Genomic DNA, 11,865 nt, shown 5'->3' with positions numbered 1-11,865 from the left:
ACTTCCCAAAATTGTTTTAGATTAAGATATATTTTATTGATGGTCATTTTAAAAGCATCAGAACTTATAGAAACAGTGTAATTATTTTAAAAAACCTGTATTTCCGGGGAAGTTTTTTAAAAGATCATGGGTACGGCGTAAAACTTGATTTGAATAGTCAAAATTGTAAAACAGTTAACTTGACCAAGTCCTTATACCATTTTCGACCGGTGTTATTGCGTTTTTTTGTTCAATATACATAGATTTCTTACGGTAACCGACTAGCACAAGTCTAAACTTGTTCCCAAAATTTGACAAGCCTGGGCATGGTGCGTCGTGGACCGGGTTCATTTCAGCCGACGAGCGTGGACGACGAAAACAGACCGCCCGGGATTTGGAATTATTTACGGGTAAAGTCACCTTGTTCGCGCCGGGGACCATTTGCCTAAACTAATTCCAGTATTTCGCGTTACGTTCGGAAATTAGACCATGACAAACAAAAACTCTTTGACAGGAATACAAAAGCAGAGATTTTATTATGCTGACGTTTCTCTGGTGGTTGAGTGGCTCAGTTTTATAGAGCTGCTTATAATAAACAGGCAAAACATTTTGCTTTACAAAATTGCAGAAATTGAGCAGAACACCTGGATTCACAACTTGAACATGAGGCATGGTTAAGCTGCTTTTTGTGTTTAAAAAGCTATTATGTAGTTTGGTCCTTGGTCAATGGCTTTTAAAGGAAAGAATCGCAGCGCTTACGTAATCAGGGAAATGTGCTTACGCAAAGCGTATTTTACAGCTTAGCCGGGAATGTGTTCTTCACGTCACAATTCGCATCAACAAATTTGCTACAGTTGACTAATTGTGCTCAACTCCTGCGCAACTTTCACTGCAAAAACAGTGACTTAAAAATTTGATTTGCATTCGCAGGCAAAACCGTGCTTTACTTGTGACAAAAGTAGGCAGGGGAGACTAGTGTGCTTTAGTGTTAAAGTCGCGACTACGAATTATTATTTGAGTCGCGACTACTGTTTTTCTTTACTACAAAATTTGTCCCGACTACCTGTTTGGTGAACCAGTTGTGTTGCTTACTACTATTCGCAACATAATTAATATTGCCCTTGCGGCATAGCGGCACAAATCTAGAGAATCTGTACTTTATCTCGACAAGTGTCATAGTTAGGTTTGAAGTGCGACTAGTCGAGTAACAAATTTCACTAGTCACACCCATTCGCAACATAATTAAAAATTTGTCCCGACTACCTGTTTGGTGAACCAGTTGTGTTGCTTATATTCGCAACATAATTTATATTGCCCTTGCGGCATAGCGGCACAAATCTTGAGAATCCGTACTTTATCTCGACAAGTGTCGTAGTTAGGTTTGAAGTGCGACTAGTCGAGTAGTAAATTTCACTAGTCACACCCATTCGCAACATAATTAATATTGCCCTTGCGGCACATAGCGGTACAAATCTTGAGAAACCGTATTTTATCTCGACAAGTGTCGTAGGCAGGTTTGAGGTGCGACTAGTCGAGTAGTAAAATTCACTAGTCACCCATTCGCAACATAATTAATATTGCCTTTGCGGCACATAGCGGCACAAATCTTGAGAATCTGTATTTTATCTCCACAAGTGTCGTAGTTAGGTTTGAGGTTCGACTAGTCGAGTCATGATGGGAACTTGCTTAATGAAAAAGATTCAGTGCTCTGCAGAAGCATTGAATTATGCGCTTACGTCAAGCAAAATAGACTGCTTATAGCAGGGATTTCTTTTGTTTGTGTGCTTCCAAGTTCGCACATTATTTTCCAAGCTTGCACATCACAGTAAAGCGGAAAATGGTGATCGTAAGCGCAGACTTTGGTGGTCATGAGAACCACGTAATTTTGCCCTGTAAGTAGGTTTGGTAAGGCCTACACTTCAAACATGTAAAGTCGAAAAAGATTGTTAGTACATGAGGGGAAATCTTGTGAAACTGGTCCAATTTGACTCTGCTTCACTGCGTAAGCAAAGAATTGACACATCAGAAGCGCGGATATTATCGCTTACTTAAAGCATATTTCACAGCTTAGCAGGGATATTTTTGCTTGTGCGCGGGGAAACTTATCATATGTAATATTTGCTTTGAACTAATTGTACAGATATTTCAGCGCCTGCACAGTAAGCGGAGAATGGTGGTTGTATAATAAATGGGCAGAGTTTGGTTGAAGCAGACAGAGCCATAAAACTGGGCCGTGTTCTATAGGGGAAATTATAGCTTGACATTTTGTGACAGTTTTGGTCTCTGCGACGTACACATACAAATACAGAGTCAGATACAGACATTACGGTGCAGAAATCGTGCAATTGAAATGTCTCATAAGAGCGCAGGAAAATAAAGGAGTATCCTACAAATTAATTATGTGTTTTTAAACACGTAAAATAATATCAAATGGAAGCTTTAGGATGTTTAGCTTAATTCCTATCATAAAACATATTAAAATTATTTATTAATTAACCACCAGTGACCCTCATATGCATATTAATTAGGAAATCTTTGCAGCATCATATCTCAAGAACTTCACGGCCGACGTTTCAACTGTTTGTTTTTAAAGACTCCTTGGGGGTTGGAGATTAATTTTAAAAAACTGTGACCTTAAGTTGACCTCTACTTCCGCGTCAACCGGAAGTGTCACCATATCTCAAGAACTATACAGCAGATTTTCAAAATATTTTCAGTTATAAACTCCTTAGGCATAAAATATTAACTTTAAAAAACCGTGACCTCAAGTTGACCCCTACTTCCTGGTCAACCGGAAGTGGGACCATATCTCAAGAACTATACAACAGATTATCAATTTTGGTTCAGTTATAGACTCCTTGGGCATTCAAGATTAGTTTGAAACAACTTTGACCCAATGTTGACCTTTACTTCCGGGTCAACCGGAAGTGAACCCATATCTAAAAAAGTACAAAGCTAATGTTCAAACTTCAGTTGTAGACTCTTAGGCAATAAATATTAGCTTTAGAAAACTGTGACCCCAAGTTGACCTCTACTTCTGGGTCAACCGGAAGTGGGACTATATATCAAGATCTACACAACCGATTTTGTAGACTCCTTGGCATTGCAGATTAATCTTTGGTAGCTGTGGGCCCATGTTGACCTTTACTTACGGGTCAACCGGGAAGTAAAACCTTATAACAAGAGCTACACAACTTTTTTGAAACCTTTTTTTCAGTTATATATTCCTTGGGCAATGAAGCACATAATCCAAGCAAAACAACAAGGAACAGCTTCGTGTTTGTTCACAAACACTTAATGTCTAGTTTTGTGGTGTTTTAGTCATTTGTGTTTGACGGTGGTGTCAAGTATTTGGTAATTTTTAAACTGTTGTTGTGCCTCCATTTTTTTGGAAAAAAAAGCTATGTGTGTATGTTTTTTTTTAAATATTAATTAGAACATAGCAGAGTAAGAACATTTAAATAAGAGAGGATAATTTGTGTAGCTTATATAATAAGAAGAGTTTGTAAATAAGCGTATTATAAATGTTATTTGTAGTAGATAGTAGAAGTAATTCAAAACGGACGGTGCTTCAACAAAATTGAAAATAGCTTGGTGGCAATCTTAAATAAACAGTTCAAGGGTGTAGCAGGTTTCGCCAGTTTCACCAGTAAGCATTCATGTTAATGGTACAAGTGCTCCAAAGAACAACGCCATGACATGGTCAATGACAAATCCTGAACATGGTGCAAGAACAATTTTAGGTATAATCAACGGTTAAAAGAAAAGATTTTTGATCCTACCAAGTTCCGGAGGCTATGCGACTGACTACATGTAAACATATCTATGGTGGCCCCGAAGGGACATCGCACATCGCATACATTGTACGTGTGCGCACACGTATGCAATGTAATTGCTTAATACTAAAATTTGTTATAAAAAGAACTGTAAAATCACCCAAGTTGTTACACCACAGAGAAAAATATGTATATAGTTAAAAACTTCCATCTTGTGTTGTATTTGAAGTGGATTGTACCTAGGTCTGAGGAGTTGTGACCGATGACCGATGAGCATCTGATACAGCTAGGGGTCTCCCTCATCGGCCAGAGATATCAGTTAAAAACTAGATGCAAGAAGATTGTGGGTAATAAATTTTGGCCTTAACTACACTTTTTGTCTACACTTAAAATCTTAAAAAGTACAATGCCAATGAAGTCTGTCATTTATTCTTTGTTTTTGAAAGTTCTAAACAATTTTTTTATTTTGTGTTCCCAAGACTTGACTAACATTGTTATAGCCTTTTGGCTAGACCTCTTCCAGCTCATATTAATATACTCTTAAGGGGCACATGGAAAAAAATACCCAATAACATCGGACTGAACACATTTTGTATTGATCTTAAGTGTTATTTGTCTATGTTGTATTTTTAAACTGCAGGTAATAATACTGCGACACCTAAAGGGATATTAAAGCTGATACAGCATATTGGAGATAATAAAAAGAAAAGACGAGCGTATACAACGCATCAAACACTTGGGCGACCTACATGTAGGAATGCAGTGTGTTGAGACGGATACATTATTTTCCAGGGCATAGTCAATATGACGTCATCTTGAAAGAAAAAGCGGGCATAGCTATTTACATGACTCCTGTTTTAACCAATCAGATTAGAGGATTCTATACATGAGGTATATAATACAAAATTTATCTGTCATCTGTTTATGTTTATCTTTCATAGACGTTCTGTGTGTATTTGTTTAAATATTTTTTAACCAATTTCCTTTAAACATTTAATATTTGTATTTCTTAAACTTTAACTTTTGATGGTACAATTATGTCATTTTAAACACAAGAGCCAAGGCAATTTATATTCTATACTTATATATTGTTATATGTGAGCTCGTTATTACGGAAGTGACTGTATTGTTCTTTTTTTTGCCCCCACCCCTTTTTTGACAGGATGACACAAACAGTCAGTTTATGACAACATTGCTGTTCTTGGGAAGAGCAAGAAAAGACTGTAACAAGTTAGCTAGGGAGGTGTTGTCCAAATTTTAGAGAGAAGAAGTTAAAGGGCAAAGCTTGAAGAAAAGGGCATTGAAGACGGGACTTCCAGAAGTAAAGCCTAACGCCTTCTGGCTCATAGCCTGCCAGAAATGGCCTTTGCACCTATTCAAAAAGCTGTATCCAGTGGAACTATTTATGACCTTGCCGAGTTTAAGCAAGGAGGAGAAAACTTATTGAAGCTGGCTGCTATCCAGAGAACTGTTATAAGCCTGACAAATTCAGAATCATGGGAAGAAGTGGAGCAACGCTTCCCAAACCACACATTGAGAAGGGTGCTCTTTTGGTTCATTAAGCTCAAACTATCAAACAAATTCCCAGTGAGCTCAAGAAATTCTGCGAGACGATGATAAAGATAGAGGGATAGGGAGAGGCCACCGAGGAGTCCTTGTTTAAACAGGTTGTACACAATGGATGCCACAACTCCCGGGGTTATCATATTAAGGGGAAGGTGGAAGGAGTAGACTTCACGATGCTGCTAGAACTGGATAAGCACAGTGTGGGTTCGAATCCCCAGCCGTGACACTTGTGTCCTTAAGCAACCACACATAACCATTGCTTCGTCCTTCAGATGGGACGTAAAGCCATTGGTCCCATGTGTTGTGTAAACGCATGTAAAAGAACCCAGTGCACTTATCGAAAAAGAGAAGGGGTTCGCCCCGGTGTTCCTGGCTAGCTTGGCAGCATATTGCGCCATAGCACCTTGTTTAACCATTACATGTTTAATTCACAGGTTATGAAGGGAGCCAAGTGGCAACCCTTATACAGTAGAATTGTGCAGACAGTGTTTGAATACTTGTAAATATGGCTCAACAGGGGTGCTAACAGGTTGACAAGTCTATATTTGTACAAGGTTATCTTAAAGATAATAATTTCAACATATTAGCATGGTGCGATTGAGGGACTGACCAAACCATAGAACTTGCACCCGGTTGTCACAAATGTTTCGCTTTTATAATCTGTTGTAAATTATTGACTTGCTTACCTGTTGGCTTCTCAGAAACTTCATGGCCTTTTTGATTTATAAATATTCTTTTATTAAATGGTTGCAGGTAAATCACAGATCACTCCTGTGGCAACAGTTATGGCAAGGCAGTGTTGTAGCAAGAAATGTGTGAGTCGATTCGCTATTGCAGCAGGAACTACAGCACGTTCATCATTTGACGCCCGTTCAGGACAGGCACAGAGACAGTGGCTTCTCAGTTACTTACTGGATCATCACCAGCAGAGAGATGGGTACACCAATACATATACCTTATTGGTACTGAGCGGGTTTGCTGTACAGCATGGAGAGACTAAGTTTTGTGCAGTGTTCTTTAGGTATTGGAGGAAAGATTTACGATACATCGCCATCCCAAAGGTAAAAAAAAATCATGTCCCAAGAAAGCTGTGCTACACACCCACTGCATAAAATGGTTGAGTCCCACAAGTTACACAAAATACCATCACACGAGCTCTCTTAGTCTTACATTGTGACATGGCGATCACAGAAATCCATGGACAAGACGCCGCTTATCAATGGTTAATAGTTGTTTGGGGGGAAAAGGTGACTAGCTGAGCCCACTTGTTTTACTAATTTCTCAAAAACTAGAGCACTTACAATTTGTGGACATTGTGCTTTTTGTCCCACAACAATTCCCAGAACCTTTTACATCACTGTATTTATACAGCTGTTTCGTAAAAAGTTTGGTTATTCAAAGTAATTTTTTGGCACTTTCAGGAAAATCAATTTCCTAAGTGCGACAAGTGCACCTTGCTTCGCTCATCCATTGAGAAGACATTGGACAAGACGAAGAGGCAGGCATTGTACGAGAGAAGGGACCGCCACCTTAAACTACAAAAGTAAGACAATAAACAAAAGGGATTTGTGTACGTGTATGTTTCATATTTTGAACTTTATTGTTGAAAGATAAGCACTTTGCGATATCATTGAAAATCACATTACTTCAAAGAAAATCAATCCTTAAAATAAATGTTTTATCTTACTAAGTAATTTTGTTATTACTATTCATTTTTTTCTCGTAATTACCAAACTTACACTGTCCCGTTAAAGGCGCTTGGACACCTTTGGTAATTGTCAATAACAAGTCTTCTTCCTTGGTTCTCTAACCATGACATCTTGAACTTAATTTGGTTGAAGTTGCAAGAGAATAATGGAAGGAAAAAAACACCTTGTCGTACGAAGTAGTGTGCTTTCAGATCCATGAATTCGAGACCTTTTACTGAGTAGTTACTTCTTTGCTGTTTAGCTATCATGTAATTGATACCTAAACTGTTTTGGGATCTGGTTTTCTAATCAGATTGTACAGAACCATTAAACAAACAGTTGAAATTTTATTTTATTTTATTTTCCCGCATTGAGAGACAAAAATATTATAAACACATTCAAAAATCAAAACAGCACCACAGCGATACATGTCCATAATAATTGATGGAATGGACCAAAAGTCCACAAGTCTACCAAAGTTTTTGGTTATTCCCAAATCACTTTCGCCGATGTATGGAAGTTGCAAACACACGTATCGGGCGTCATCGTGCATTGACGAGGTCACCACGTGTTCCTTGATTTTAAAGAGGTTCCCCACGATAGTAACCTTACCATCAACATGCTGCTCCCAACCCTCTACCTACAATTGGACAATTGCGGGAGAGAGAACAAGAACAAGTTTGTTTTGGCCCTGTGTGTCCCCGCGCTGAGCTTGGCATATTTAAGAAGGTTGGTGATTTCTGTAACTATACACTCTGTTTTTCTTTAACTTTGATTTAATCCATACTTATTTGTTAAATATGTACTACTCTGATCTAAAACCTGTTAGTACTGCAGCAAGGCTAACCCTTGTTGCATTTTTGTGATTGGCAGGAACTTTGGTAAAAGTAAAAAATGTACATTATACATTTATGGCACGACAGCTTAAATTGCCACCATCCTTGATTGAATTAAGTCTGGTAAACGTACAACCACTTGGTTTATCACAATGATTCCACCATGTCAGCATCCATCCTTTTCAAAAAATAAAAAATCTGTTTGGCCGTGCGGGTTGTGTGTACGCGTGTTTGGAAATTGATTACGTGCTGTTACTAAAAGCTATGAATTTCGATCCACATAACAAAATTGGCATACATGAGCTTGCGCGTCCGACACATAGAAGCCAGCCGATCTTTAACAGCTCCAGCTCCATAAACCATTTAAACTCTCCCATGTGTCGCTCTCTCCACCAATAGGGACAGTGAAACTGTCTAGGGTGATTATAAACAATTGTTTAATTTTTTTTTTTGGTGTTTCATGTTAGCTTGCAAAGGCCTTTCAAATGTTTGTTTTCTGCTGCAGGGAAAAAAATCATGCTTACAAAGAACTGGAGCAGTACTGGAGAGTCTTGGCTTCAATGCTCTTATGCAGAGGACGTTCAAACGTACCTGCTCCTCAAACACCCACCACAACATTCTAAACCAATTCATCCCGACTTTGAGCCCCTCCAAATACACAAACTGCAGCGAGACCTCATCAAAGCAAGGCACTACTTTAGTGAGGATGAGACGACTGAGTGGCACGAACTTCTCTCTGGCTTTGGGAGAGAACGTCAGTCAAGTAAGACAATAATTTGAGCATTCAAGTGCAATGATAATGACATCTCTATTCTCTAGTGACAAAAGAAACGTTCATGTATAATAGTTTTTCATAATGAAGGCCTAATTCAAAACTATTGGTTTTTGTTTCCATTTTTCAAGTTTAACTGAATCTACAATTGATGGGTATATACAGTTGTACATCGATCAATTTCAATTGAGTCACTAAACATGTAGGTAACCTTTTTGGTAACCATGGTAACAAATCTCTGAAGTTCCTCACTGGCTATACATATGAAACTTTATCTGGTACACTTTTTTAGTACATGTACATGTACAGTATATTGATATTGGCCTGTTTAAATTTTAACTGATTCAAACCAAACATGTTAATCTGAAACTTTACAGGAAACCTTGCACCCCTACCCCATCCTCCCATCGCAGCAATTCTTGGTGCAAAGATTGCTGCTGCAGGAACACCATCGGCCGATACAGTGGCTCTATCGGCTCTATCGGAGGACAACTTCTCACCTGATGATTGTCTCCAGCCACATTAGGTATGTTTCCTTCCCAGAGTTTCTTCTTTGTTGCTTTACAACAAATTTCAGATAAAGAGGTTTATCAGATAAGAGAGACAGTTTGAAAAATGTGAACCTTCCAGCAAGTAGAACGAATACAAATGTTAATTTCTACATGGTCTTCACTTTGAAGTTGTGGGACAAATATTTTTTACTATTGCTCAACAGATTTTTTATGTGCGAAAAAAACATTGTCGGAATTAATCAATCCAAATGAAAACTTGATAGATTGGTTGGATAACTGGTGTGCTCGAGCGGTTAAGCGCACCGAATTCAAACTCTGGTGTTTGTGATCAGCAGAGTGTGGGTTCGAAGCAAGACACTTAACCATTGCTTCGTCCTTCGGATGGGACGTAAAGCTGCTGGTCCCATGTGTTGTGTAACGCATGTAAAACAACCCAGTGCAATTTATATCAAAAAGAGAAGGGGTTCGCCCGGTACTCCTGGCTGTGGCTGCTGTATGCGTCGTAGCACCTTGTAAACCCTTAATAGGTGTGAAAAAACATTGTCGGAACAGAGGGGTGTCGGAAGAAATAGGGGTGTCGGAAGAAATAGGGGTGTCGGAACATAGGGGTGTCGGAATATAGGTTCAGTTGACCCTGCGAGAAAAGGTGTTTTGAAAAGTAACATTGAAGTAACAATGAAGTTCGATTAACAATATCAAACATACAAATTTTATTGATTTGTAATGTTCGTCTTGGGGAGAAGGTAGCATCCAGGAAACCATCGGAGCTGGTTGTGGGGAAGATGGTTGCTACTCATCTGGAAGAGTACTCAAATGAATGGCCCCAAGTAGGGGAGGTAACCTCTATAGATGGGGACAGTGTTGAACTGAGATGGTTCACTGGCACATACACCAGCAAGTGGACTCAAATTAAAGTAAGGGCACCTGGTTAGAAGAGTTCTGATTCATTCAAAGCCACCTTAAGTAGATCAAACACAATTGGAGAACTCTTTGACCTTACCAGGTGCAAAAAACTACCCAGTGAAGTGCTTCTTAGTAGGTGTCTCAAATCAAAATATGAGGAAATATATGAATAGAATTGACTACTTTTTGACTCCCATAAATGGTCGACCATGTTTTAGTTCGCAAAGTAAAAGGAAAACCACGCAATTTTGAGGCAAATTTGTGTGTATCATTGTATTCTACTTTTAATTTACAACATCTCTCAAACCATATGCATTTTATGACAAACGGCTACAAATGCTTTTTATAGACCAACTCTTCCGATCCATCGGAGGCAACATGTTCCTTTTAAGGCAGTGGACACTATTGGTAATTACTCAAAATAATTATTAGCATGATGGTTGTTGATGGTATAAAACATTATGAGAAATGGCTCCCTCTGAAGTGGAGTAGTTTTCGAGAACGAAGTAATTTTCCACGAATTTGATGTCTCAAAATCAAGCTTCAGAAAGCACACAACTTCGTGTGACAAGGGTATTTCTTCTTCCATTATTACCTCGCAACTTCAATGACCGATTGAGCTCAAATTTTCACAGGTTTGTTATTTTATGCATTTGTTGAGATACACCACGTGAGAAGACTGGTCTTAGACAATTAGAGTCCACTGTCTTTATTATTTCCACTAAGTTTATAGACTGATTTGTACTTGACACCCAAGGCATCAAATGTTGTGGGCTTTGTACTCTGGATGTTATAGCTTTGTAAAAAGCGGTCAGTCGTATACACAAAAAGGACATGGTAAAAAATACACTTGTCTCAATTCAAAAGTTTCCTCAAACTAAAAAACTTGACCATTGTTGACAATGAAGTAACATGAAACCAAATTAAATTGGAAATTTTAGCTTTTTGTGATGGTGGTCAAAAGTGTTATGTCCATAACGCTCCAAATGTAACGTCCGTAAGACCATTTTTGTAGTCTGTAGACCAATTGTGTTACAAATTCTGCCAAATCTGCTTCTTTCCCTTTTACAAATTATCCAACTGACTACTTGGTACCAAAATTTCATTGATGGAAACCCTAACCTCACAGACTTTTGTACAAATGTTAAGGGTCCTCAAATGTAATGTCCATAACAGGAGCAACAACATATCCTTAATGGTTAATATTTACTAAAATTCACAGTGTATGCTCTCCATACAGAACACTATATTGTGGTAAAAAAAAAATTAAATAAACATTTGGCTGTAGTATTAACTGATTAACTGTAGTCATTAAGTAGTAAAATCTGTATAAAATGTAATGTCCGTAACGTAGAATTGTCTATAATTAATACCAGGGTTTTGCACAACACAAGGTTGTCTGATAGAGGGTGTTAAGCATTTGTCATGAGACAAAAGATGTTTTAGCATTTGATGTGTCTTAGCAGGATTGAACAACACTTATTCCTTGAATTTAATAATATGTTGCTACTGGATCAACAATCATATCCGACTGCTGGAAGGCATATAATAATTGTTGATCATGGTTCCACTTTGGAAAACACAACACAGGTACCACAGGCTGCTCCGACCTCTCATAACACATCCAGTAATGCTACCCATTGAACGGCACATACATGTACAATACCAACATTTTGCACCTTAAACATGAGGTAGTCTGATATAGGTTGAAATTGAATTGTCCTGCAAGCCATGTTTTAGGTTAAGGAGTTCTAAGCCAATTTCATTTGTTCCCATAATTTATTTTTAGCGATAATTGTTTTTTGAACCTGTATCTGCTTAAAATATTACAAA

This window comes from Asterias rubens, chromosome 9 (assembly GCF_902459465.1).
Source record: "Asterias rubens chromosome 9, eAstRub1.3, whole genome shotgun sequence".
NCBI classification, from domain to species: domain Eukaryota; kingdom Metazoa; phylum Echinodermata; class Asteroidea; order Forcipulatida; family Asteriidae; genus Asterias; species Asterias rubens.
The sequence above is the reverse complement of the archived record's forward strand: the minus strand, read 5'-3'. Positions refer to the sequence as shown.